We start from the raw sequence: 26,858 nt of genomic DNA, 5'->3' as shown, positions 1-26,858 counted from the left end.
GTACAAGTGAAACAAGTTCGGGCCGATTTGGCGACTTAAGTCGTGCAGGCCGGTCAGGAGGCCGGTCAGACCGGGCCTGGGACCGGGCAGGCCGGTCCTGACCGGGCCCTGGACCGGGCGGCAACCGGACGAGGTTCCGGGGCCCCGGGATAGCGCCCGGATGGCACAAGCGGGAAATCCGGTTTGGACCGGGTGACCCGGTCAAGAGGCCGGTCAGACCGGGTTCTGGACCGGCCGGCCATCTTCTCTTCATTGTGATCTTCAGGCGACTTACGGTCCAGCTCCATGTCCATCTTCACGTCCAGCTGCTCCTCTCCTCCCTTTGACCATGGTATGTCCTCCTCTCCGTGATCTTGATGCTCCTTGTACCTAATGACACATAGCACGTCGGCATGAGGTAGTAATCCATCCAAAGGGGTACCGAGATCAAGGGTGGTAAGGAGCGAGTTCACCTCATCATGAAGAGCTTTAACTCGGGCTCGCGTCATTGGTCCACTTGGGGGACTTGTTGGTCTTGGTGTGGAGGTGACCGAAGGCCACCCCGCATCAACCTCTGTGATTCATGTTGGAGATTCATCCTTTGAGATTTTACTAGATATTAGATACTAGCTTCCAACATTGATACGTTGCAAACGTATCTATAATTTTTGATGCTCCATGCTTGTTTTACACCAATTTATACATGTTTTGTTTACACTTCGTTGCACTTTTATACATTTTCTGGCACTAACCTATTAACAAGATGTCACATTGTCAGTTCCTTGTTTTTTGTTGTTTCGTATTTCAGAAAAGTTGTACAGGAAATATTCTCGGAATTGGACAAAACAAAAGCCAAACCTCCTATTTTTCTCGGGATGAAGACGGAGTCCAGAGCAGAGATGGAGGAGGGCCAGAGAGGGGCCACACCATGCCTTGGCGCGGCCCAGACCCTAGCCGCACCAAGGGGTGGTGTGGGGCCCCCTGGCATCCACCGACCTTGCCCTTCCGCCTATAAGAAGCCCCCCGACATGAAAACCCTAAATCAACTAACCTCCATCCACGAAAAGTTCCGTAGCTCCGCCGCCATCGTAGACAAATTTCAGGGGACAGAACTCTCTGTTCTGTCCACCCTACGTGGACGGGGAATTGCCCCCGGAGCCGTCTCATCGACTCCACCACCATCTTCATCGCCATTGCTGACTCCCGTGATGAGGAGTGAGTAGTTCTTCCCCGAGGCCGAGGGCTTTACCTGTAGCTATGTGGTCTATCTATCTCTCCATGTATGATCTTTATGTGATTATGAGCTTTGTAATTTAGTTGAATAAATAGATGTTATTCTTCAACTATTGTGCTACTCAAGTGGTTTTATTATGTGATCTCCGGGGACACCTTGTCCAGCGGTGTGAAGGTGACAGTGTGCACACCGTGTTTGTTTCTTAAGCTTAATTTACAAAAACACTTATAAATTGTGGTGTCTAGTTAGTACCATCTTTGTATGCTCAAAGTGATAGCGTGCGGCGTCCATAGATTGGGAGTGCAAACCTTAAGGAATGCTTATGCAGCCCTACGCAGTGAATTTGTGTTTGTTATCAAACGAGAGAATGGTTCAGAGTAGCGTAGTGAAGATATAATATCTATGTATTCAATTATGGTATTATTGTTGAGAGTGTCCACTAGTGAAAGTATGATCCCTAGGCCTTGTTTCCAATCATTAAAACACCGTTTACAACCAGTTCTGGTACATGTTTGCTTGCTGCCATTTTTATTTCAGATCGCAATTACCACTCATAATTATCCATATTACTTGTATTTCACTATCTCCTCGCCGAACTAGTGCACCTATACACCTGACAAGTGTATTGGATGTGTTGGGGACACAAGAGACTTCTTGTATCGTATTCGCAGGGTTGCTTCAGAGGGATATCTTTGACCTCTACCTCCTTGAGTTCGATAAACCTTGGGTGACCCACTTAAGGGAACTTGCTGCTGTTCTACAAACCTCTGCGCTGGGAGGCCCAACACTGTCTACAAGAATAGAAGCGTGCGTAGACATCAAGCTCTTTTCTAGTGTCGTTGCTGGGGAGGTAAGGTAAAATGTACTCACATCCTCTGGCTACTAAGTATTTTAGTTGCTGGTGAGTGCTTGAAGTTATTTCATCTAGATTCTGCAATTATATATTTTTATTTCTTGTTTTTATTTTCACTAGTTAGGCTAATGGAAAACAACAACAAAAATTAGAGAGCTTTATAGTATTTATCTTGAGTTAGGACATGAGGTGTTTGAAGAGAAAATTTAAAAAAAACTATGGAACTTTACTTGCATGGTAGCAATGTTATTAGTATGAATTCTTTGAACACCATTATTGCTAATTCTATGGAAAAGTCTAAGCTTGGGGAAACTAATTTTTATGAAAATGATCTTTTTAGTTCCCCAGCTTTTGAGGAGGAAATTTGCTATGATGATATTATACCTCCAATATATGATGATTACAATGATGATTGTGTTATTTTCAGTCCACCTACTATTGAGGAGAAAATTATTTATGATTACAATATTCCTCCTATATTTGATGATTATGGTGATGAGAATAATAATGATAGCTATTTTGTTGAATTTTCTCCCACTACAATTAATAAGAATGACTATGCTTATGTGGTGAGTAATAATTATTTTATGCATGTGACTGATGATAAGAATGTTTTATGCGATGGGTATATTGTTGATTTTATTCATGATGCTACTGAAACTTATTATGAGAGAGGAAAATATGGTTGTAGAAGTTTTCATGTTACTAAAACTCCTCTCTATATGCTGAAAGTTTTGAAGTTACTCTTATTTTATCTTCCTATGCTTGTCACTTTGTTCTTTGTGGATTTATTTGTGTAAAAGATTCCTATGCATAGGAAGTGGGTTAGACTTAAATTTGTTTCATATTTGCTCCTTGATGCTCTCTTTTGCTTCAATTTATATTTCTTATGTGAGCATCTTCTCAAATTACCGCGCCTAGCTGAAATGCGTTATAGAAAAGCACTCTTGGGAGATAACCCATGTTTTATTTCTTTAATTTTTATTTTATTGAAATTTGGAAGTTATTACCTCTATAATAACCTCTCCTTGTCATTTTTGTTTCGTCTTTGTGCCAAGAATAGCCTCTAATAGGAAGGAAGTAAGATTTGGGGAAGTTGTTGTCCTAAAACAGATTATGTGATGTCACCATAAAAATTTGTATTCCCATCCAGAACGTAATTTTGAGATGAAATTTTTTGAGCATATGTCACAGTTTATTATCTAACTTTTGTTAGGTGAACACTTTTCGATCTGAGCAACATAAGATTTTCGAAAAATCGATCTTTACCTGCTGTTTTGTTTTGACAGATTTCTCCCACTATTTGCATTTGCCTCTTAATCTCTTTATTTTTGAGTTCTTTTGAGAAAAGAGCTTTTTGAAGAACTTTCTAAAGTAGTTAATGTTTTAATGGATGTTTTATATATGTTAGAACTGAACCCAAGTGTATTTGTTATTTTGATTGCACTAATGTTGCTAATAAGAATTGTGTGAAGTTTTGTTTGAATGAAGTTTTCAAGTGTAGGGAGGGAAGAATGATGTAATGAGGTGAAGTATGGACAAAAGCTCAATCTTAGGGATGCACATGTCTCCACAAGAAATATCCAAGAGGTACAAGCGTCAAAGGTTGGGTATGCCCAAGGCATCCCCTATTCATCAACAAAGCATCAGTTTATCTTTCTAGACGCTATATTTTTATTGCTTCATATGATATGTGTTGTTTTTGGAGCGTCTTTATTTTTGTTTTTAGTTTATGTTAGTTTTGTTTGTTGTAGCATATGTTGGATCCCAGCATATTTGTTTTGGAGAATGACACACTCCGTTTTAATTGCATAGTACACTCTAGTTTTCGCTCTTATTGTTCTGCGAGTGTTCGAGTTTGCTAGTACTGTGTTTAGCTTTTGGTTTTCCACTCTTATTTTTTCAGAGCTTGTTAGTTTTCTTTATTTATGTATGATTAGCTTTCTGGTCTTTATTGATTTTTATCTATGAGAGTTGTTTCAAATAAATTGATTGGTGTTGGAGACGAGTAAAATGTTTCATGCTTATAGTGATGCAAAATAAAGCTTGTTTAAACTATGGCATAGACTTTGGCATGTCATGTTGGATGTTATTCTTAACATATGCTTAGTACTTATTGTTGTAGCATGACTTGTCTCAAATAATACAAAGCATAATATTGCGCTATTCTCCTTTGATGCTTTATTGGGTTGACTTGGCACATGCTTACACCATGTTATGACTACAAGCCAGTCAACTAAAGCCTCTATGATCATTTATTTTTTGACTTGTAGTATCACTTTATGCTTTGATTAATAATGTTTTGTCGCTATGCATGATTATGGCCATTATTGCTCTCTTAGTTGGCCGCTCCCAGTCTTTTGCTAGCCTTCGCCTGTACTGAGTATGAGCTCTACTCGTGCATCCAACCACCAAAAACCAAAGTTTGCCAAAAATGTCCACCATATCTACCTACTAGCATCATTGCTATTCCAAGTATATTCATCATGTTTTTATCTATCTTCCAAATTAAATCGTATCATGAGAAAATTAGTTAGTAAAGCTCTCACGAACTTGATGGCACATTTACTTTCTTGCACTTAACAAACCTGAACCATTGTGACTATCTTATGAAGATTATATGCTTGCAAATTACGAGTAGGGAGTTAGCACAACCATGCTTTCATGGGGCACACTTTCAACATTGCACTTATTCCTATTTAGTTGATATCATGTTCTTTTGTTTATGGATGCCTAGCGGTGTGAAATAAAATGAAAACTTGTAAGTGCATGGAGTTTGTATATGTGTTAGAGAAATACCTGGGCGGCCAACTTAAGCCATGCATCATTCATGGTGGAAATTTACAGCGAACCATAGTGAGCATTTTGTGAAGCATCTTCAATAAAAAGCTATGCCCATAGTAAATAAAAGGATTGCTGAGATGCTCATTGTCTGTTTGTCTTGTAATTTTGGTATGGGAATGCTCCTATATCATGGGGCAGGAGGTACCCCGTTGGCGTTCTCAATGATACATGTATGCTTACAATGAAAAGAACTTATTTGGGACCTAAGTTGAGTAGCATGAGGTTTAGGTACCCGTCTTCAAGGGGCATGAGATTTCCAACTTGTGACTTGTCAAGCATATAACTCATATTTGCCCTCACATTAACTTTAACCATTCAGGATGCTTATGATAGGGGTAATGAGAGCTCAAAGCTAATGAGTATCATACTTTTTGGAAGGTTTATAAAACTTGTTAATCTTGCTTCCTTCTTTGAAGGATCCTTTCTTTTCCTTTTATGTCGAGTCTTCATCTTCTTGCTTTATGTACCAATTAAGAGAGCATAGTTGTCATTCTGAGTATAATGTGCATAGTCCCAAATTTATTATTGATTGATTCATGATTATGATATTGCATGTTCTTAAATTACTTGTATCTAGTCACCCTTTGAACCTTAAAGGTGTCCTGGCATTTATGTTCTGCTACTCCATAAAGGACAAGTTGAGTACCACTTTGCTATATTTTCTCTATGCTCATAAACAAACAGTTGCTTTCAGTGCACTATTATTCATGATCCTTTGTTTGAGTTACTTCTCATGTTATAACATAGTTGCTAAGTTCTATTTTTAGAATTATATCTATCATGCCTATGTTTAGAGTACTTTGATCCCAGCTCACAATGCTTTTACAATAACTTGATCAAGATTGCGTTGGCTTCATATCACCTCAAAAATTATTTTTGTTATCACTTAACTACTCGAGGACGAGCAGGAGTTAAGCTTGGGGATGCTGATACATTGCAAACGTATCTATAATTTTTTATGCTCCATGCTTGTTTTACACCAATTTATACATGTTTTATTTAAATTTCGTTGCACTTTTATACATTTTTTGGCACTAACCTATTGACAAGATGCCACCGTGCCAGTTCCCTGTTTTCTACTATTTTGTATTTCAGAAAAGTTGTACATGAAATATTCTCGGAATTGGACGAAACCAAAGCCAAACCTCCTATTTTTCCCGGGACGAAGACGGAGTCCAGAGTAGAGATGGGGGGGGGGGGCAGAGAGGGGCCACACCATGCCTTGGCGCGGTCCAGGCCCTAGCTGCGCCAAGGGGTGGTGTGGGCCCCCCTGGCATCCACCGACCTCGCCCTTCCGCCTATAAGAAGCCCCCGACACGAAAACCCTAAATCAACCAGCCTCCATCCATGAAAAGTTTCGTAGCTCCACCTCCATCGCGGACAAGTTTCGGGGGACAGAACTCTCTGTTCCGGCACCCTGCCGGGATGGGGAATTGCCCCCGGAGCCAGCTCCATCGACTCAACCGCCATCTTCATCGCCATTGTTGACTCCCGTGATGAGGAGTGAGTAGTTCTCCCCCTAAAAAAAGCAGTTCTTCCCCGAGGCTGAGGGATTTACCGGTAGCTATGTGGTCTATCTATCTCTCCATGTATGATATTTATGTGATCATGAGCTTTGTAATCTAGTTGAATAAGTAGATGTTATTCTTCAACTATTGTGCTACTCAAGTGGTTTTATATGTGATCTCCGGGGACACCTTGTCCAGCGGTGTGAAGGTGACAATGTGCACACATCGTGTTTGTTTCTTAAGCTTAATTTACAGAAATACTTATGAATTGTGGTGTCTAGTTAGTACTTAGTACCATATTTGTATGCTCAAAATGATATCGTGGGGCGTCCATAGATTGGGAATGCAAACTTTAAGGAATACTTATGCAGCCCTACGCAGTGATTTGTGTTCGTTATCAAACCGGAGAATGGTTTACAGTAGCGTAGTGAAGAGATAATATCTATGTATTCAATTATGGTATCATTGTTGAGAGTGTCCACTAGTGAAAGTATAATCCCTAGACCTTGTTTCCAAGCATTGAAACACCGTTTACAACCAGTTCTGCTACATGTTTGCTTGCTGCCATTTTTATTTCAGATTGCAATTACCACTCATAATCATCCATATTACTTGTATTTCACTATCTCTTCGCCGAACTAGTGCACCTATACACCTGAAAAATTTATTGGTTGTGTTAGGGACACAAGAGTCTTCTTGTATCGTAATTGCAGGGTTGCTTGAGAGGGATATATTTGACCTCTACCTCCCTGAGTTCGATAAACCTTGGGTGATCCACTGAAGGGAAATTTGTTGCTGTTCTACAAACCTCTGCACTTGGAGGCCCAACAATGTCTACAAGAATAGAAGCGTGCATAGACATCAAACATCTTGTGAAAATTTTATCCTCAATGCCATGTACATCTGCTAGATTTGGGCGTGCTCGTCCTGAGCGATCATTACGCCAGATATCATATTCAGTGACAAATTTCCTCATGACAAATGTTTGGTCTGTTATGTATTAAGGTAAGTAGGTGACGAATTGGCTTTTTTGTCACGCATGATCATACATGCATGACGGCATGAAATTGTGTCATTGTTAACCGTCACGGATAATCTTGATGACGAAGTTGAGTTCGTGGTACATTAGTCCGTCACTGATTAGTGGTGGGACCAGGTTGTTGATGTGAATGTAGAAAAGAAATAAAATAGTTCAACAAATAGGAAAAAAAGCAGGCGTATATGAGAATCGAACTAGGGACGTTTGGAGTCGAATTGATCGGGAAGTACTACCGTTATACTACAATCTGTTTGTGTTAATAATTTCCTACGTGATGATTTTTATATAATTATTTACGGCAGTACAGGGCGATGATATAATAAAGTCTATGGCTCAGCAGCAACTGGATTAATGGACAAACTTTTCATAACAGGAAAATATATTTTGCAGTACCAAATATTTTGTGATGTTGTTACCTGTAGTTGCTTGTATTTTTCTGATTACCAACACCGATTGTATTTATGAAAACAAAACTTAAAACTAACAACAGCAACTACAAGTCCAAAAAAGGAGACATAAAAGTAGTAAACTTGTGGGACAAAGGGATATGTAATCTACACAACTTTGGTGTAGCCAAACATTGGTAGTCGAAATTAACTCGAAACTTGCTTAGCTACAGAATAAAGCATCTACACAAATGCAGCGTGCATCAACATGAAAAAAGAGATAACATGTGCAGCAATAATGCTTCTGCAACAGCAAACAACATATAAACATGACATAGTCTTAAACAACTGGGTATGATTGTCCAGGTTCCAAATAACAAAAGTAGAACATAGTCTTTGAAACATGACATAGTTTAACCATGAACCTCCAGGGGAACAACTAAACAGAAACTAAATTTAATGGAGAACATGAGGGCCAACAGCTGGACCGATGAGTGGGATAAGGCCAGTCTTGACGTAGTCCTGAGGAACTTGCCAAAGGCAGCGTAATTCACCTTGCTAGCAGGCTTGTGCTTGTGGGCGCTACCTTTTCCAACTCCCGTCGCGTGCTGGATCAGACTCTCAATGTCCTTCGGGAAACCCCTGCCGCAGAATGGGCAATTAGGCTGACCGTTTCGGCGGAAAGGGATCTGGACAGTCTTCAGCTTCTTCAGAACGAAGCGGCTCTTCCGGTCCTGGTCCTCCTTGTCGCTGTCCATGTCCTCAGAATCTTCCTGCGAATTTGAAAGTAAAGAAGAAGTGAGAGAAGGAAATTAACTGAAATACAATTTAAGCATTAAATATATTTTTATGAACATTATTAAGAACTAGCATAATACCCGTGCGTTGCTACGGTAAACCAACAAATGCAAAATACATTGTTCGTATACTTTGAATTAAAGCATGTTCATGTGAAACCGTTAGCCTCCCAAATTAAATCATATTCATCACAAACTGCTTCATCGAGCTGCTATTACGTTCAGACTGCCAATACTTTGATATATGATTGGTTGTTCCATTTCTCAAATAGTTTTCTTGAAAATATTATTTTTCAGTCAAATAGTAAGTGCACTACAATAATGTTAATATAATATTACAGTAGCAGTATTTTGATGCATCTATACTAATGCTAGTTCAGCTCAACAATGGATATATATACATCTGATAAAAAAAAAACATGTAGCTCTTTATTGAAAATTATATTTTTATGGTAATACATGGCCGTCTATTTTATGGTAATCCCAATGCATTATATTAGAGGTCTCATTATATTTGGAGCATGAAGATCGAAAAAACATGAAACTCGTCCTAGCTATGTAGCGGGCTCCCCTGCTTCTTGCGTGGCATTGAGTTGCTGCGTCCATGACATATCTGCACGCAATTATTTCTCTCATCCTCCGAGTGGCCTGTCGGTGCAAAGACTCCAACTCTTCCCCTTGTGTAGTCCTCCGCCGCCATGCTCCCCTATCGGGATAACCAACTTCTCTGTAGGGAGCCCATGGTGTCCGTTCGTGAAATCTCGGCAGGGAGGACGAGAACTCCAACAATGTCCATCTTGGATCGATCGATGGACGATTTTGCAGGGGATTAAATCTAGACATGGAATTGATTGAGCTTGGATTGGGTTGATCCAATCCGTACACCCAAACACTCCCCAACTTTTATTAATCCATTTCCATGATCCTATCGACGTTCTCTACCCTTCGGTTAGCACTTATTAATCAGATATTGCCGTCTTTGCGCTCCTTTGCTCGCTCTCTCTCGGGTCATGGATAACATCTAGAGGTTGAGCAGGGATGATCGATATAGTATAAGATGGTGGGGATTGGTTGGGCGAATAATCCCATCGAGGAGTAAACCGCTGGTCATGTCTGAAAAGTTGTAATCTAGATTAGACATATTCTTGAGAACGATGATGGTCATGTCTGAAAAGTTGTAAGAAAAAGTTGCTTCGATGAAAAATCTGTGTACACGAAAGTTGTAGAGAATTAAATTACAAACTCAATTCAAAAAAAAATCATCTAAAACCGATCTCTAGATTAAGAGATATGAAATTTACCATTTTTCTTACGTGAAGCAGCTAGCACAAAACGCACCAATCGATCGATACTGTACATGTGTGAAAGAAAAGAGACGTGGAGTTTCATCTTAAAACCATGCCATCGTGGCCCCTAGCTTCGGTAGGTTGCGGTTTCGTGCGTCAAAAAGAAGATGCTAACGGGACCGGGACCGGGACCGAGACAAACTTCAGCAAGGGCGACGTACGACGTATGGAGATTACTGGTTCGATTCTTCCATGGAGTTGGATTTACGGGGCCTGGGCTGTTTGGAAATTTAATAGGCTTTTAGCGATTAACAATCGATCGTCGTGCACGGTGCTAGACGAGGGACGTACCACAGTCGTTTTTACATTTAACTAGGAAATATGCCCGTGCGTTGCAACGGGATAGAAAATACGCTTGGCAAAGCCTCTAGCGACACACTGGTAGAGGTCCTCAACAACCGCGGTTGGATGAAAGGAGGCTGCAGCTTTTGGTTGCTAGAAGTAGAGAGAGTGACCTCTAATGGTGGCAGGAAGGAGTTAGGTTGGTGGCCTCCACTCCATTTCAATGTCGTCGAGCGCCTGTAGAAGGTAAAGAGACGGGACAACGTAGATTATGGCAAGAACGAAAAGGGGGCAGCGTCGCCTAGTCTCAAAGGGTCCAACATCGAGAGCCCATCTGTTTCAATGGATTAGCCGAATCCAAGCTACCTAGACCCTGGCTCCTTATTTTGACACTTGTTTCCTTTTCCCTTCTTATTTATATGGATTACTCTATTGCAATTTTCACACCGATTTTCCTCATTACATATAATTTTTGTTGTGATCAGTTAAATATTTTGAATTATGCTAGTTAAATGTAATCATGCGGACGCATATTTGCTTCTTTTTTGCGTGTGTTTGTAGACCCCTTCTATCTTTCCAGCAAAAATTTAGATTTACAACTGATATTCTCGTTCATTGTTAGTGCTAACATTTTTGAATCTTTAAATGCATTTTTAGAGAAAATTTCGGCACTTTGGCAGGAATAAAATCCGGAATCATTGAAATTCATTGAATTGAAGTGATTTCAGTAGCGGACGAAATATTTCTGAAACTGAAATTCCAAACCATGGATAGAACACATTGCCGAGACTGCAATATTTTTGAATATTTAAATATTTTTTAGAGAAAATTTTGGCACTTTGGCAGAAATAAAAAACTGAAATCACTGAAAGTAGTGGGCGAAATATTTCCAAAACTGAAATTCCAAACCATGGATAGAACACATTGCCGAGACAGTCTGTCACATAAATACGACCAAACATTCTTTAAAAAAGTGCATAAAAAGTCAAAAAAGATGTGCAATAGAAAACTTAAACAGAGAATTTTTTAAATTTTTTAATCAGCACATGTTGTTATTGTTGCAACTCAAACCTCAAAACGAGAAAAATCACATTTCTTTATACATGGATATTGATGTACATTCGTAAACTGGATTGCAATTTTCACACTGGCTCCTCCCTCATTACATATAGTTTTTCTTGTGATCAGTTAAATGTTTTGAATTATGGTAGTTAAATGTAATCTTGCAGACACATATTTGCTTATTTTTTGTGTGTTTGCAGACCCCTGCTTCTATCTTTCCAGCAATTTCAGATTCACAACTGATATTCTGGTTCACTGGTAGTGCTAACATTTCAGATTCACAACTGATATTCTCGTATTGATGTGCATTCCTACTGTAACGTAATAGGCTCCACAGCTTATTGATGCTTATATACGTGTGTGCCTAAACATTATGATTGCCCAACCAGCACATCTGCATTGCTCGATGGAGGATCTACTCTAGCATTTGCCTGCCTGCAGAGCATCAGCAAACCTGGGAGATACAGATAGATTGGTACATCGATAACTCAACAGCAGTGTGCTCTGCTCCAGCTCTGAGCGCATGACCGTGACCAGCATGTCCGCCTCCAAGATATTCAGTGTTCCCAAGCCACGTGATGCCCCTGGACTGCTGGACGACACCATCTGGAACAGCACGGCGCAACATGAGCTCGCCGGCCTGATTTCCCCAAGATACGGAGGGGGTGGGGGGCGGAATTAAATGGAGCAGATCCTAGGGTGCCACCGTTCTCGTGCGAGGCCACCGCCACATCAGGTGCGAGGAGCACGGATCGGACCCCTCCAAGAACGGATCTCTCGGGTGGAGGCGAGGCGCCGCTGCCTCCCTTCGCACGCGGCCGCGCCAGTCTCTAGGTGCTCGTTCTGATTCCGGTGGAGATTCCGCCCGAGGAGAACGGAGGAGAGGAGCAGGGATGGGAGGGGTCCTGTGTTGGACGCCGGCAGAGGAGGCATTCCGGCGGGCAGCGCTAAATTGGGTGAGATTTTTATCTTAAGAGGAACAGACTTTGGAGACGGGAGGAAGAGAACCGAAACGTTTTTTCTAACTAAGCCGTGGCAGTTGGTGTAATATCAACATGAAAATAGGGGTAATAATAGACGGACGAACAAGAAGCCTTATTTTCTTTATTATTACTAGTAAATTTGCCCATGCGTTGCAACGGGAAAAACGAATTTGCAGATGAAAAACTTTTGGTTGACCATCAAAAGTCCATTTCACTTGTGGAAAAAGTTAAATTTTAAAATGTTAAAATATGCCTAGCTTGCAAATAGTTTCTTACATTTCAACTTGTACTCAAATATCTTTTTAACACATCTACTCAAATAGTTGTTCACTGTCTAGCATTAGAGACATTCATCGATCTGCAACATTTGGAAACATGTTTCAGCTTACTAACCTTTTTTTTTGTGCGTGAAAATCTGAATGCTGTTTTTAGGAGGCTCTCTGTGGGAGTGGTGGAGTGTGTAAAGAAAGAAAAGATCGTGCTAAAAATAAGGCTTTTTGACATATCGGTTTTTCCGTAAACTTGACGAACATACATATGCTGTGTATGTGTACATGTAGATTTTTTTGTCAATTTTTTTAATATTCTAAAATATGTTTTATTACAACCCGGGAATCAAATTGAATTTTTGGCTCTGTATAATTTATTTGTTGTAAAACACCAGGTGGCAATATCTCAGTGTGCTTATTTTTAGAAATGATTTCGGAACTTGCATGCTTGAATCAATGACATCAACCCTCACTCTAAAGCAAATATTTGACTGTTCAAGGCGAATGCTTGCGTTCATGCAAACTGCACAAAGCATCACTACTTTCAATCCAGAGAAACCACACTCTAGAACTTTTGCCCGTATGGAACCCGAACATGTCAATTAAATTTTCAATAGCAGTACCCGCAAGGCATCAACGCAAAAATATTGTGGGGCATCAAACACCAAGAGAAAAGTGGTTAGTAGTTTGGATCTTTTCTGACAACCCTATTTTGTAAGCTGCTACATCGTCCCAATAACTGATGGAGGTATCATCGATGCTTATCGTGGATAGTTCGCCCTGGTTTCTTAACATGACGGTGACCTGCAGTAGTATGAGACATGCATATTATTCTGAATTTCACATAAACCAACACTCAAAATTTATATGGCAGGCAGGCTCCACGACAGTAGTTCAGGAGATTCAATACACGAGGGGGGTTGACCAGATAACAGTAGCTCATAAATAGTTCATTTAATAGCATTTGCTCGATATATTCATTTAATTGTAGTTGAAAGTATAAGTAAGTAACAAAAGAAAAAATAGTAGTGAATATTTTACCTTGTGGTAGATAGTCCTATATTTTACATTATTTATTAACACGCCATTTTTTTATCATCTTCTTTTACTGAACCAGTCGATTCAGAACATTCTGAAATCAGAGATGTTGTGGAGATGATAGGTGATGGCAATTGATCATCCATAACACAAGATTCCAATGTTTTTGCTCTTTTTACAGGACGGTTATCAAATTACTCAAGAGTGGATGCTTCACTGTTGTGATCCATTTTCTGCAAACATAAGCAAAAATAAAAATTTACCATTACATATGCCGTACTAATTATAAGGTAGCGAACCAGGACAGTAATTTGACGTGCCAGAAAGAAAGCTAGTATAATAATTTTACATCATGCAAATCTTATTTTTCTCTTCCCAGCCAGTACAATAATTGACGTGCTACAAATTAAGCTTGGCTAGCTTAAAATTCAGTATACTACCTCATACCAATCTTATCTCGCTCTTTCTGTAACTCTCAGCAAATAAATTACGAGCAGTTAACTCCAGCACTTATTACGAACAGTTCAAGCGGAAAACAACAAAACCGAGAAATTCAGACCACCGGGAAAAGCGAATAAATTATGAACAGTTCTAGCGGAAAACAGAGCAATTCAGACCACGGGGTTCTAAATTTCCAGTATTTTGGGCTGAAATCAAAGCAATTTAGACAAAGGGAAACAGAGCAATTCAGAGGACTGGAAAAGGAGGAATTCATACCAGCACACATCAGCAGAACTACTAATTACCGTATCTGAAAACAGAGCAATTCAGAGTTTCAGACGAACACAAAACAGACAAGCAGGCATCGGGAAAAGTAATTATACCGTATCTGGTAGTGTCGCAGTTGAAGGCGATTCCACACAAAGCGGTGCAGATGGAAGTGGCGAGACGACGGCAACATCGAGCTGAGGCGGAAGTTCGGCTATGGCAATGTCCATCTTGGGCAGAAATTCCGGCGGGACTTTGAGCTAGACGACAACATCGAGCTGAGGCGTAAGATAGGCAATGTTAGTGTCCATCTTGGGTGGAGCTTCCGGCGGGACTTGGAGCGAGCTGGTTTCGAATTCGATTTCGCTCGAGGCATCTTGGCCAAAACTTCCGGCGGGACGAGAATCGAGGGACTTGAGTCCTAAACTTCTGGCGGAACTTGGAGTTGGGGTTTCGATTTCGCTCGAGGGATTCGAGGATCTGGAGTCTTTTTATGAGGGAACGCCATGGTAGCGTGGTCAGGCACCGTCGGTGTCGGAGCCGTCTGGAACAATAGGTGTCGAATCAGTGTTGGTATTGGAGAAGATGAAGTGGAACTGGCTTGAGGTATAGATTGGGCCGGGCCATCAGTTAATGGGCCACAGGATTGACTCACGCTAAAATAGACAGGAGCCTACGGACGGACGGACGAACAGTTCATTATTCAATTGGCGGTGGCATGTGGTGTAATTTCAGCGAAAAATAGGCGCAAAAACTGACGGACCAACAAGAAGCCTTATTTTCTTTATTATTAGGTATAGACTAGTAAAAATGCCCGTGCGTTGCACCGGGTGGAGAAATCTAATAAAACCTGAAGAAAGTTAATGTAGCTACTCACCTATGATCCTCGGTCGAGTAACATCATATCATAAATTTCAATGATTTGTTTTTTGCTATGAAACTACTTTAGCCACCGTGAAAATTCGTTTTTCAACAGAACATAATCTTACATTCAAATGCCAAATATATTTCTTACCGAACTCCACACAAGAATTATTTCAACATGCATAGCTTACAAGTTACAACCCCACCAATATAAATAAACATAACCTCTACCTGAAACCAAGCTTAAACCAACTACTGTCATAAGAAGTCCCCGGTCCTCAGTGGCTCCAGAAACTTGCGCGTACATTGACATCACAAAGATATCCTACACTACTTGGTCCTCCACATCACAACATGAACTTAATCTCTAAAGCATCGTGGCGACAATTTGAATTCGAAATTGTGCTTGCAACAATTGTAACCGTGCAGCAATCAACATCCACATCACAGCATGAACTTAATCTCTAAAGCATCGTGGTAACAATTTGAATTCGAAATTGTGCTGCAACAATTGTAACCGTGCAACAACCAACATGTTAACTCAAATATGTTGTTTACATAATCGATGCATGTATATTTTTGTATTTAGGGATCACCATATAGTACATAATATCTGTCCACTACCTCTAGAAGTTAAACTGAGTTTCTGGTCAGTCTCGTACCTAGACTATTCCGCTGACTTGCTAAAAAACTAAATTCATGTAACTCTTAGTCCTCTTAATCTAGGAAAACTCTTATCATTCATAAAAAAGTATTTCCATTAGAGCAAAATCGCAGGAAAAATTAAGCAGGCACGTAATTGAGTAAATGCTCTCCGACTACATACAGTTAACAAAGCGAAGAGCCAAAACCAAAAGTTATATATTAAGAGCAGCCAAAATTGAGACATCAGCTGGCACCGTTTGTATGTGCACCAAGATAATATTGCAGCAATCAGCTTAGCTCTTTGGCACCAGCAAGCTATTATTGATCTGCCTTGCACATGATTAATCACCTCTGCAACCATGCCGTGCAGTATCAAATTTGAGATGCTCGACTTGACTGATAAAGAAGAGTACCGGTCAATCCGACGATCCAGTCAATGGCCAAAGAAGCTAAGCCAAGATGAAGAAACTGAACCAAATCAAGCTGAACCAAGGTGGTGAAGCAGTTCATGGGTGTGGCCCGGTTGCCGGGCTAGGTGGCTATATGATCTGACGCTCATGCCAACTGTGATGCAATTCCCGTAAAGAACATTGTCATGAGAAATTTATGCATAGAAAAAAGGCATACACTTTCGGTCGCTGGTAGTCGATTCCTCAATGATCTGCTGCCTAGGCGGGCTAGCTCTTCTACACAAAGAAGCCTGAGCGAACTTGGGCTGCCCTTTGTATCAAACAACTTGAATTATCCCAACAGATTCATGAGCTGAGCGTAGGGATGAGAAGCCTTCGTGAACTGCTACTGTCCTCTTACCTGCTCCGGTGGACATCACCTCCGCTGCCGGCGAAATCCGGGCTTGCATCGCCCCAGAACAATTCCTCACGACATGCCCCCTTCACCTTGCTCACATCTTTTCCCGGGGCAAAATCTGGCGAGCTGGCGCTGCCCCGGAGAAATTCCTCGCGGCCACGCCCTATCCACCTTGCCCGCATCGATTCGTTTCCAATCTCATCCAGATTTCGACCAAGAACATCCGCGCACAGCCGCCGCCGATCTCCACCGGATCGGGATCGAGACAAAGGAAACACGTACGGGAAGAAACCGAGAATCGCTAGCAGAGGAGAGGGTGTATATAAGAGCGGATTATCGTGGGTAGGAGGCAACAAATCAAAAGAAATCGACGGGGATTTGAGTTCGGTAAGAACTCGACCAAGGAGAAAGGCTTGTGAATGAACTCAACTCGGCCCAGACCGGAACGCCACAGGACTCGACTTGGCGTACCAAAACGAAGCGTTTTTACTAATCGGTGGCAGGTGATGTAATTTGAACCAACATTAGGGGCAGTTATTGACGGACCAACAAGAAGCCTTATTTTCTTTATTATTAGGTATAGACTAGTAAAAATGCCCGTGCGTTGCACCGGGATAGAAATACAAAATGCAATGCTCTAACTAACTGAAACTGACACCTCTACGCAGGTGTGTGAATACAGAACGAGAGGAGAACTTTTTTAGATGGGACAAGCAGAAATGTTAGAGCCGAGAGGGCCAGCACGGGATCGGGTGCGGCGACGGAGAGCTCTGAGTGGTCAGTGGCGGCAAAGAGTACTGATGCATAGCTGAACCCTAGTCGGCAGTTGCGCTCGGTTGCATGAGAGATGAGGATCGGGAGGGTCGGGACCTATCGAAGAAGATGAGGATCGGTCTAGCTGCTGACCGGATGGTGAAGGCCCACTCCCGTGGAAAGAGAGCTGCTCTGATTTGATTTTGTTAAGGCGTACCAAGAGGTACCTAATAAAATGGAATTTTTTTTTATGGGACCGGTCAAGCTTATCCTCAATATGCTTCAAGTGTAGCATACTTTCACCTCATTCAGAGGTGCACAACCTCTAAGTTACCTTATGAATTAGACTTTTTCTTTACCTATCTTCTACCTGCTGAATCAATAATTGTCAAAAGTTGGTGTGCTTAAATAATGGAACCACAACCCAAGTGTAGACATAATAAGTTCATCAATTTTGTAATTTGCATGTCATGCAATAGTTAAATTTTCGATTATCTTAAATTTATCAAGAAAGCCATTAGAATATGAACTGAATCCATATTGTGTTCACAGAGTACCATATACGTAGTATATGCTAAAGAGAAGCATGCTAAAAGTGAATCGGAACTAATGTACCGATGGATGTTTACATAACACAGTTTTATAGGTTGCACCGCTGCAGTGCAGCAACCGGATACAGTGCAGGATCTGAAGAGGCTGCGTGCAATCGTAGCCTCATCTGCTCACTAACATGAAATCAAATAGATTACTGAAAATAGAGTATATGCTACAATTAACACTATAGTTTAACAGCCACGGCCCCATCTCCTAATCTTCTCTTGGTGCAAATCAATATTGGTCAGAGATGCACAAATTCAAGCTGATCATGTCCTTGCGAGTTGCGAGAAAATCAGTCGAGCTGGTCAAAGCCTGGAGTCGGTTGCGATTCAAGCACACATGGCTCCTCTCCCCTCCTTTGTTTCCACTAACGCCACCACCTACACCTAGAGCATGTCTAATAGGTCCAATATTTTTCTGCTCAGTAAAAAGCGAGTAGAGGGCCCTGTATCAGAAAAATGTTCACGCATGAATCATTACGTCTAGCAGACCCCGTATTTCACCTCGTATATTTGAAAATTGCAAACCCTGGGAAATTTCTTCGATAGTTCATCAGTTCATAGGTAGATCATACATAACGGATTTTACAAAATTGCGCGATCCTAATGGATCGCGACTTCTACGAAGCGATCTAGTCGTCGAGGATGACGACTGTCGCATTCTCCTCCGTCTCCCGCGCCTCCATCTCATTCACGGCGACGATGGCCTGCGCCGCATCGGCTTCCTCCGCCCGAGCCTTGTCGGCGGCATCCTTCAGGGATGCGGCCACCGCCTACAAGTAGAGGGGGTCTTCCCCCTCCTCTGCCTCCTCTTCCTCCTCGACAGCTTGGGACGCTCCTCCACCGCTGGTGCTCCCAAGCCGTGCCTCCCATGCCGCCTTCGCGCGACGCTGCTGCTCCCAAACCGCGCGCCACTTCTCGAAGTCGACGCCGCTCATCGGCTTGAGCGGCGGATCGGCCTTGTAGTAGCGTCTGCCCGCCGCGAACTCGCGGAGCTTCGGCGGCACGTAGAGGGCGCTGGCGTACCTGCACGCCGCACGCCGACTCCCGGCGGCGGAGAGCTTGCGCTGACGCCGCCACGCCTCGAGCGTGTCCGGCGATCGGGATCGCTTCTATCCGGAGGCGGGCGATGCGCTACTGCTCCTTCGTGCGGACATGGCCAGCGGCGGTGCTAATGTTGCGGCGTGCGGCGTGGAATTTCTCGCCGGAGCGTGTGCGGGGAGGCGGCGGCGCACGACGGAGCTAGGGTTGCGAGTGAGGGGTTGGACCCTCACTCGCAACAACAATCTGTATTTGTAGGGGGCGGCGGTGTGGTTTTGACGGGGGCCGTATTCGGCCGGTACGGACCGGCCCGAATACGGGCCTGCTAGACGATCCAAACTTCGCCCACCCCTATCCCGCCGAAATTTTATGGGGTGGGATGATGACCCACAAGTATAGGGGATCGCAACAGTCTTCGAGGGTAGTATAACCCAATTTATTGATTCGACACAAGGGGAGACAAAGAATACTTGAAAGCCTTAACAGCGGAGTTGTCAATTCAGCTGCACCTGGAAACAGACTTGCTCGCAAGGGTTTATCAAGAGGTCAGCTTTATAGCAGTAGCAGTAATGAAATAACAGCAGCAGAGTAACAGAGACAGCAGTAGTGATTTTAGTAAACAACAGGATTAAAATACTATAGGCACGGGGACGGATGACGGGCGTTGCATGGATGAGAGAAACTCATGTAACAATCATAGCAGGGCATTTGCAGATAATAATAAAACGGTGTCCAAGTACAAAGCAATCAATAGGCATGTGTTCCATATATAGTCGTGCGTGCTCGCAATGAGAAACTTGCACAACATCTTTTGTCCTACCAGCCGGTGGCAGCCGGGCCTCAAGGGAAACTAATGGATATTAAGGTACTCCTTTTAATAGAGTACCGGAGCAAAGCATTAACACTCCGTGAACACATGTGATCCTCACATCACTACCATCCCCTCCGGTTGTCCCAATTCTTGTCACTTCGGGGCCATTGGTTCCGGACAGCGACATGTGTATACAACTTATAGGTAAGACCATAAACAATGAATATCTTGATGAAACAATAACATGTTCAGATCTGAGATCATGGCACTCGGGCCCTAGTGACAAGCATTAAGCATAACAAGTTGCAACAATATCATCAAAGTACCAATTACGGACACTAGGCACTATGCCCTAACAATCTTATGCTATTACATGACCAATCTCATCCAATCCCTACCATCCCCTTCGGCCTACAGCGGGGGAATTACTCACACATGGATGGGGGAAACATGGCTGGTTGATGTAGAGGCGTTGGCGGTGATGGCGGCGATGATCTCCTCCAATTCCCCGTCCCGGCGGAGTGCCAGAACGGAGACTTCTGGCTCCCGCGACGGAGTTTCGCGATGTGGCGGCGTTCTGGAGGGTTTCTGGCGACTTCGACTTCTCCCCGTGCGTTTTTAGGTCGAGGCCGATAAATAGTCCGAAGGAGGGCGTCGGAGGCCGGCCGAGGGGGCCACACCATAGGGCCGCGCGGGCCCCCCTAGGCCGCGCCGCCTTATGGTGTGGGGCCCTCGGGCCTCCACCTTACTTGTCCTTCGCTCCGTCGCATTCTGGGAAAATAGGGCCTTCGCATAAATTCCGAGGATTTTCCCGAAAGTTGGATTTCGCACAAAAACGAGACACTGAACAGTTCTGCTGAAAACATCGTTAGTCCGTGTTAGTTGCATCCAAAATACACAAATTAGAGGCAAAACAATAGCAAAGTGTTCGGGAAAGTAGATACGTTTTGGACGTATCAACTCCCCTAAGCTTAGCTTATTGCTTGTCCTCAAGCAATTCAGTTAACAACTGAGCGATAAAAGAACTTTCACGAACACATTTGCTCATATGATGTATATATTCTCATGCTATGGCTAATACTTAAGCAGTTCATAATGAGATACATGCAAATAAGATCATCTAACAGCTATGTCAATCATGGAGAGGTACCAGCAATTAATAATAAGCATCATGAATCATGTATATAAGCAGGATTGCAATGTTCATAAGAGAGTATGATAAAGTGGTATCTCGCTTGCCTGTATTTGATTGGCAAAACATAAATGCCCGGGCACCTCTGGAGTTCATAGAAAGACTAGAAGTAGTGATTGTCAAAGATAAAAGCATCAAAGTTTTACCACAATCAATCATATTTTGAGACGAGCATATTATACTAAGAATGACAGTTGTGCTCTCAAGATAGTGCTCAAAGAAATAATGGAGACACAACATAAAAGTAAAAGATTGACCCTTCGCAGAGGGAAGCAGGGATTAACATGCGCTAGAGCTTTTCATTTTTGAAATCAGGAGTAAAATTATTTTGAGAGGTGTTTGTTGTTGTCAACGAATGGTAATGGGTACACTAACTACCTCGCCAACCGGACTTCCAAGAGCGGCTCCCATGAATTATTTGCATATTTATGTGGCACTCCTTCCAATCTTTCTTACACAAACCATGGCTAACCGAATCCTCGGGTGCCTACCAACAATCTCATACCATGAAGGAGTGCCTTTTTATTTTAGTTTTATTATGATGATGACACTCCCCCCAACCTTTGCTTACACAAGCCATGGCTAACCGAATCCTTCGGGTGCCGTCCAACAATCACAAACCATGGAGGAGTGTCTATTTAAGTTAATTAATTCGGGACTGGGAATCCCATTGCCAGCTCTTTTTGCAAAATTATTGGATAAGCAGATGTGCCACTAGTCCAAATGAGAGTCCGTCAGAAGTAAATGACAAGGTTGAAAGCTAAACACCACATACTTCCTCATGAGCTATGAAACATAAACACAAATTGAGAAGCATTTTGAAGGTTTTAAAGGTAGCGCATGAGAATTTACTTGGAATGGTTTGAAATGCCATGCATAGGTATTTATGGTGGACACTTTTGGAACAACTTGGTTTTCAGGTATTTGGAAGCACGAGCAGCGTTCCCGCTAGTACAAGTGAAGGCTAGCAAAAGACTAGAGAGCGAAAAATCAAGAGAGCAGTAACTGTCATAATCATGCTTGCGGCAAAATAAATTAACGGAGGCATAAAAGTGATACAAGAACTCTGAAGCAATATAGATCATCGAGGCTTAATTGACTTTTTGTTCAGTCATATGCATGCGTGAGCATGTGCCAAGTCGATATAAATGAATTATTCAGAGGAGGATACCACAATTCCATACTTACTTATGAATAAAACAATGCAACAAACATCCATGACATGCTACTCATATTAATAAATTGGAGCTAAACATGAGAGATCATAAACTACTAGACTTTCTCAAATAACATATACCTCACATGAACCAACTAAGCATGCTCACATGGATGAGTATATGTACAAAAATGAAAACAAATAGAGTTCATACCAGCCTCTCGCCACAATCCAATTGTCGTAGATCGTCATTATTGCCTTTTCACTTGTGCAGCTTGGATAATATGAAATGAAAACCACGCTCCAGCCACCGAAGACCATTGAACTCATAAAGAACTTTACAAAATCAAAGAAGAACAGCAAATATTTTTGGTGTTTTCGAATTTGAGAACAAGAACAAGAGGAAACAAACAAACAAAGTAAAATCTTTTTGGGTTTTCTTATAGCAAACTGGCAATAGCAAATAAAGCGAAACAAATGCAAGAAACCAAAGCAAACAAATGGTGAAGAGAAACAACAGAAATATTTTTGGTCTTTTTGTGTTTTGGGAAAGAAACAAAGCAAAAAACAAGAAATAGCAAACTAAAAGAAACACAGAAAAGCGAGATGGCAGAAATCTGCCAAAACCTGACAGCAGTACAGAAATCGATTTTTACAAAAATCTTACGTTGCTCAGCTCGAAAAGTGTTCAACTAATGAAAGTTAGATAACAACCTGGGGAACCTGCACAAAAATTGGCAGCTCAAAATAACGTTCTTGCTGTGCGCACGAATTTTTCTAGTAACAGTCCAGAATCTGTTTTCAGGCAGCACTTCCCCAAATATCATCTCCCTCTCATTAGAAAACCACTCAAACGAACAAAACAAATATGTACAAGTATCCAGCAATCATAATATGCAAAGAATGAGTGATGCCGGGATACCTCCCACCAAGCTTAGGCTTTTGGCCTAAGTGGAGTTCATCCCCAACGAGGATCGCTGTTTCTTGCCGGTGGATAATTCATGGAGTAGTCATAGTAAAGTTCATGTGCAGAAGAAAAGCGTGGAGGCTCCACATGTCCAACATGTTGATGCGAGGAACTTGCTGCATCAGATGATGAGTCGAGGTGCTCCTCGACCTCCGTGTCGTCTCTTGCATGTTGGCCTCCTCCCTCTATGTGTGCATCCAGTGCACCTTCTGTGACCGACCAATCTCCCCTGGAATCAAGGTTAGACAAAACAGGCGTAGGCAATTTTACTAGTTTCTCAGTTTTCTTAGTTATTCTTCAGACTTTCTTATAAAATGTCATCTTGTAAAACAGGTTACCCAAGTTGGAGGAATCAGAAACAAATTCATGTTTAATCATAGAGGCTATGTCAAGTTTTTCTATGGAAAATGGAATATCAAGATTGTGAGGTTCTACATTATGAAAAGCTAGTAAACGAGAGGCAATGAGACCTCCACAAATTCCACCTTTCTCACGGTTAGTAGCGAGTCTATAAGCTATCAATGCCCCCAAATTATAAGTTCTACTACCTTGCAGTGCCGCAGCTAGAAAAGCTAAATCCGGGATAGAAAGTTTACCACCAATCTTTCTAGCAAGAACGCATTTAGTAATGAAATAGGCAAAGTAGCGGATAGCCGGGAGCTGAATGCTAGTGATTTTACCACTATCCTCTGAGAAACTCCTTCCATAGCAAATCATCTTGAAGAGGCTTAAGAGTTCTTGCGGCGATCCCCTTATCTTCTCGCATGATCCCCATTGCGGTACTCTAATTGCTGCACAAAAATCACTGAATGGCAAGTTGACATCTTTATTGTAAATTTTATACTGAACCGTGGGGTTAGATCGCGACCAATTGAACTTAAAGTCTTGCACAAAAGACATGGTTAATTTTGCATATTGTCTTGGCTCTCCTTCAACAAAATCACTCAGCCCTGCTCGAGAAATTAGACTCCGAACATCTTCCAATATTCCCGCGCTTCTCATGAAATCCGCGCACGGGTAGTAAGAGGGGTATACTCCCTCTTCACGATTCACTCTCATAACTTGTTGGACCTCCAATTCTTGTTGGTTAAGTTGATATCTACTCCACTCCATTTTCGAAGAGCAAATGTGCCAAATTTCAGACAGAAATCTGGGCTGAGCAAAGAGATCGAAAAATCTGGAGCTCTTGAGCAAAAACGCGAGTGACAGGAAGCTGGTTCGAGTTTTTTCGGGAGAGAGAAGATGCTGGGAGAAAGAGATGAGATGGTGGGGCAAGGAGGGGCCCACACCACAGGGTGGCGCGCCCCCCTCCTTGGCCGCGCCGGCCTGTGGTGTGGCACCCTGTGGTGCCCCACAGGTCATCCTCTCGGTGCTCCTGTGTGCCTCGTCGAAAAATAGGACCAACGGTATAATTTTTGTGAATTTTTGAAAACTTTGAAAAATGCACATTTCTGGGTATTTAGTTTATTATTACTGGCCAGGAAAATTTTGAAATCTCCAATTAACTAAGGAACTTTGCAAATTAAAAGTGCTACAGCAACTAGAGCAAGTAGAGGAAGAAAGAGATGTTGTTTACCTCCTCTATGCATATAAAAAGTATTCGTTAACAAGGTTGATCAAGTCTTGCTACCAAATAAATTTTACATAGCATAAGAAGAAATAAACCTCAAATCAATCATGTTACCTTGAATTTTATTGATATGGATCCAATCACGAGAGTTTGATATTCTTCTTTAGGCTCATATATAGGACAATCAATAGTTCCCACTTTGATAGTTCTCACATTAGAAATAGTATTAACTCCACACGCTTTCTCAATCCTCTTGGGAAAATAAACGGTATGCTCCCTATCATCAACATTGAAAGTAACCTTTCCTTTATTGCAATCAATAACAGCCCATGCGGTGTTAAGAAAAGGTCTCCCAAGAATAATAGACATATTATCATCTTCAGGCATTTCCAACACAACAAAATCAGTTAGTATCAAGCAGTTAGTAGTAACTTGAACAGGAACATCCTCACATATACCAACAGGAATAGCAGTAGATTTATCAGCCATTTGTAAAGATATATCAGTAGGTATCAACTTATCTAAGTAAAGTCTCTTATAAAGAGAAAAAGGCATAACACTAACACCGGCTCCCAAATCACATAGAGCAGTTTTAACATAATTATTCTTAATAGAACAAGGAATAGTAGGTATACCTGGGTCACCCAACTTCTTTGGAACTTTGCCATTGAAAGAGTAATTAGCAAGCATAGTGGAAATTTCCTCATTGGGGATTTTCCTTTTGTTAGTAACAATATCTTTCATATACTTTGAATAAGGAGGCAATTTAATAGCATCAGTCAAAGGGATTTCAAGAATAAAGGTTTCATCCAATCACAAAATTTATTATAGTGTTTTTCTTCCTTTGATTTTAGTTTATTAGCAGGAAAAGGCATTTGCTTTTGCACCCAAGGTTCTCTTTCATTACCATGTTTCTCAGCAATAAAATCTTCTTTAGTGTACTTTTTATTTTTAGCATGCTTTTCAGGTTCTTCTTCAACCTCTTCTTTATCAGGAGCATCATTCTTATCATTATCTTTATCATGTTCATTACCACTTTCAGTTTCAAAGATCGTAAATAGAAATACTATTAGGATCATTAGCAGGTTCAGAGGATTCTACAACATTTTTATGTTTCTTCTTCTTTTTCTTCTTAGAAGGAGCACTAGGTTCAATGCGTTGAGAATCTTGTTCAATTCTTTTGGGATGCCCTTCAGGATATAGAGGATCCTGGGTAGAGACACCACCTCTAGTTGTTACTTCATAAGCATGTTTCTCTTTAGAATTATTCCCTAACAAGTCATTTTGCACTTTAGTGAGTTGATCAATTTGAGTTTGAATCATATGAAAATGTTTAACAAGCATCTTAACATCATTGGAGGTTCTCTCCACAATACCATGCAATTCACTAATAGCTCGAGAATTTTCCATTAAATGATTCTCTACTCTCATATTAAAATTTCCTTGCTTAACAATATAATTATCAAACTCATCTAAGCATTGAGCAGGAGGTTTCGAATATGGAATATCTTCCCTAGTAAAGCGTTGAAGAGAGTGTACCTCAATCATTGATGAAGGGGGAGTTATCTTACATAAATCTTCTATAGGAGGTAAATTCTTCACGTCTTCAGGTTTAATACCCTTCTCCTTAAGAGACTTCTTGGCTTCCCTCATATCTTCATCATTTAATTTAATCATACCCCTCTTCTTCAATATCGGTGTCGGGGTTGGTTCAGGTGTAGTCCAATCATCATGATTCCGGCCTATTTTAGCCAATAATTCTTCAAATATTGCCCTGGAGTTCTTTTCCTGAAAACACAACCAGCACAACTATCCAGGTATGCCCTAGACTCAATGGTTAGTCCACTATAAAATATATCAAGTAAATCATGCTTTTCCAAATCATGATCAGGCCGAGCTCTAATAAGAGAGCAAAATCTCGCCCAAGCTTCAGGCAATTTCTCTCCATCTTCCTGGTCAAAATTATAAATTCTCTGCAAAGCAATATGTTGAGCACTAGCAGGAAAGTATTTACGGAAGAAAACATCAAGCAATTCTTTTGGACTTTTAATAGAATTAGGTGGCAAACTATTATACCAAGTTTTAGCGTCATCCTTTAATGAGAATGGAAAGATTTTAGCAACAAAGT

At 41.5% G+C, this 26,858-nt stretch overlaps 1 long non-coding RNA gene across 1 annotated transcript; it reads right to left on the bottom strand.

The window, feature by feature from the left end:
- Window positions 1-13,077: 13,077 nt before the first annotated feature.
- LOC127314850 (uncharacterized) lies at window positions 13,078-14,913 on the bottom strand. The gene is made up of 3 exons (XR_007859983.1): window positions 14,445-14,913; window positions 13,624-14,371; window positions 13,078-13,386 (listed from the first exon to the last, which is right to left on the bottom strand). It is a non-coding gene; the product is annotated as an uncharacterized lncRNA (long non-coding RNA).
- Window positions 14,914-26,858: the final 11,945 nt, after the last annotated feature.

This window comes from Lolium perenne, chromosome 7 (assembly GCF_019359855.2).
Source record: "Lolium perenne isolate Kyuss_39 chromosome 7, Kyuss_2.0, whole genome shotgun sequence".
Classification (NCBI taxonomy): Eukaryota; Viridiplantae; Streptophyta; class Magnoliopsida; order Poales; family Poaceae; genus Lolium; species Lolium perenne.
The sequence above is the reverse complement of the archived record's forward strand: the minus strand, read 5'-3'. Positions and strand labels throughout refer to the sequence as shown.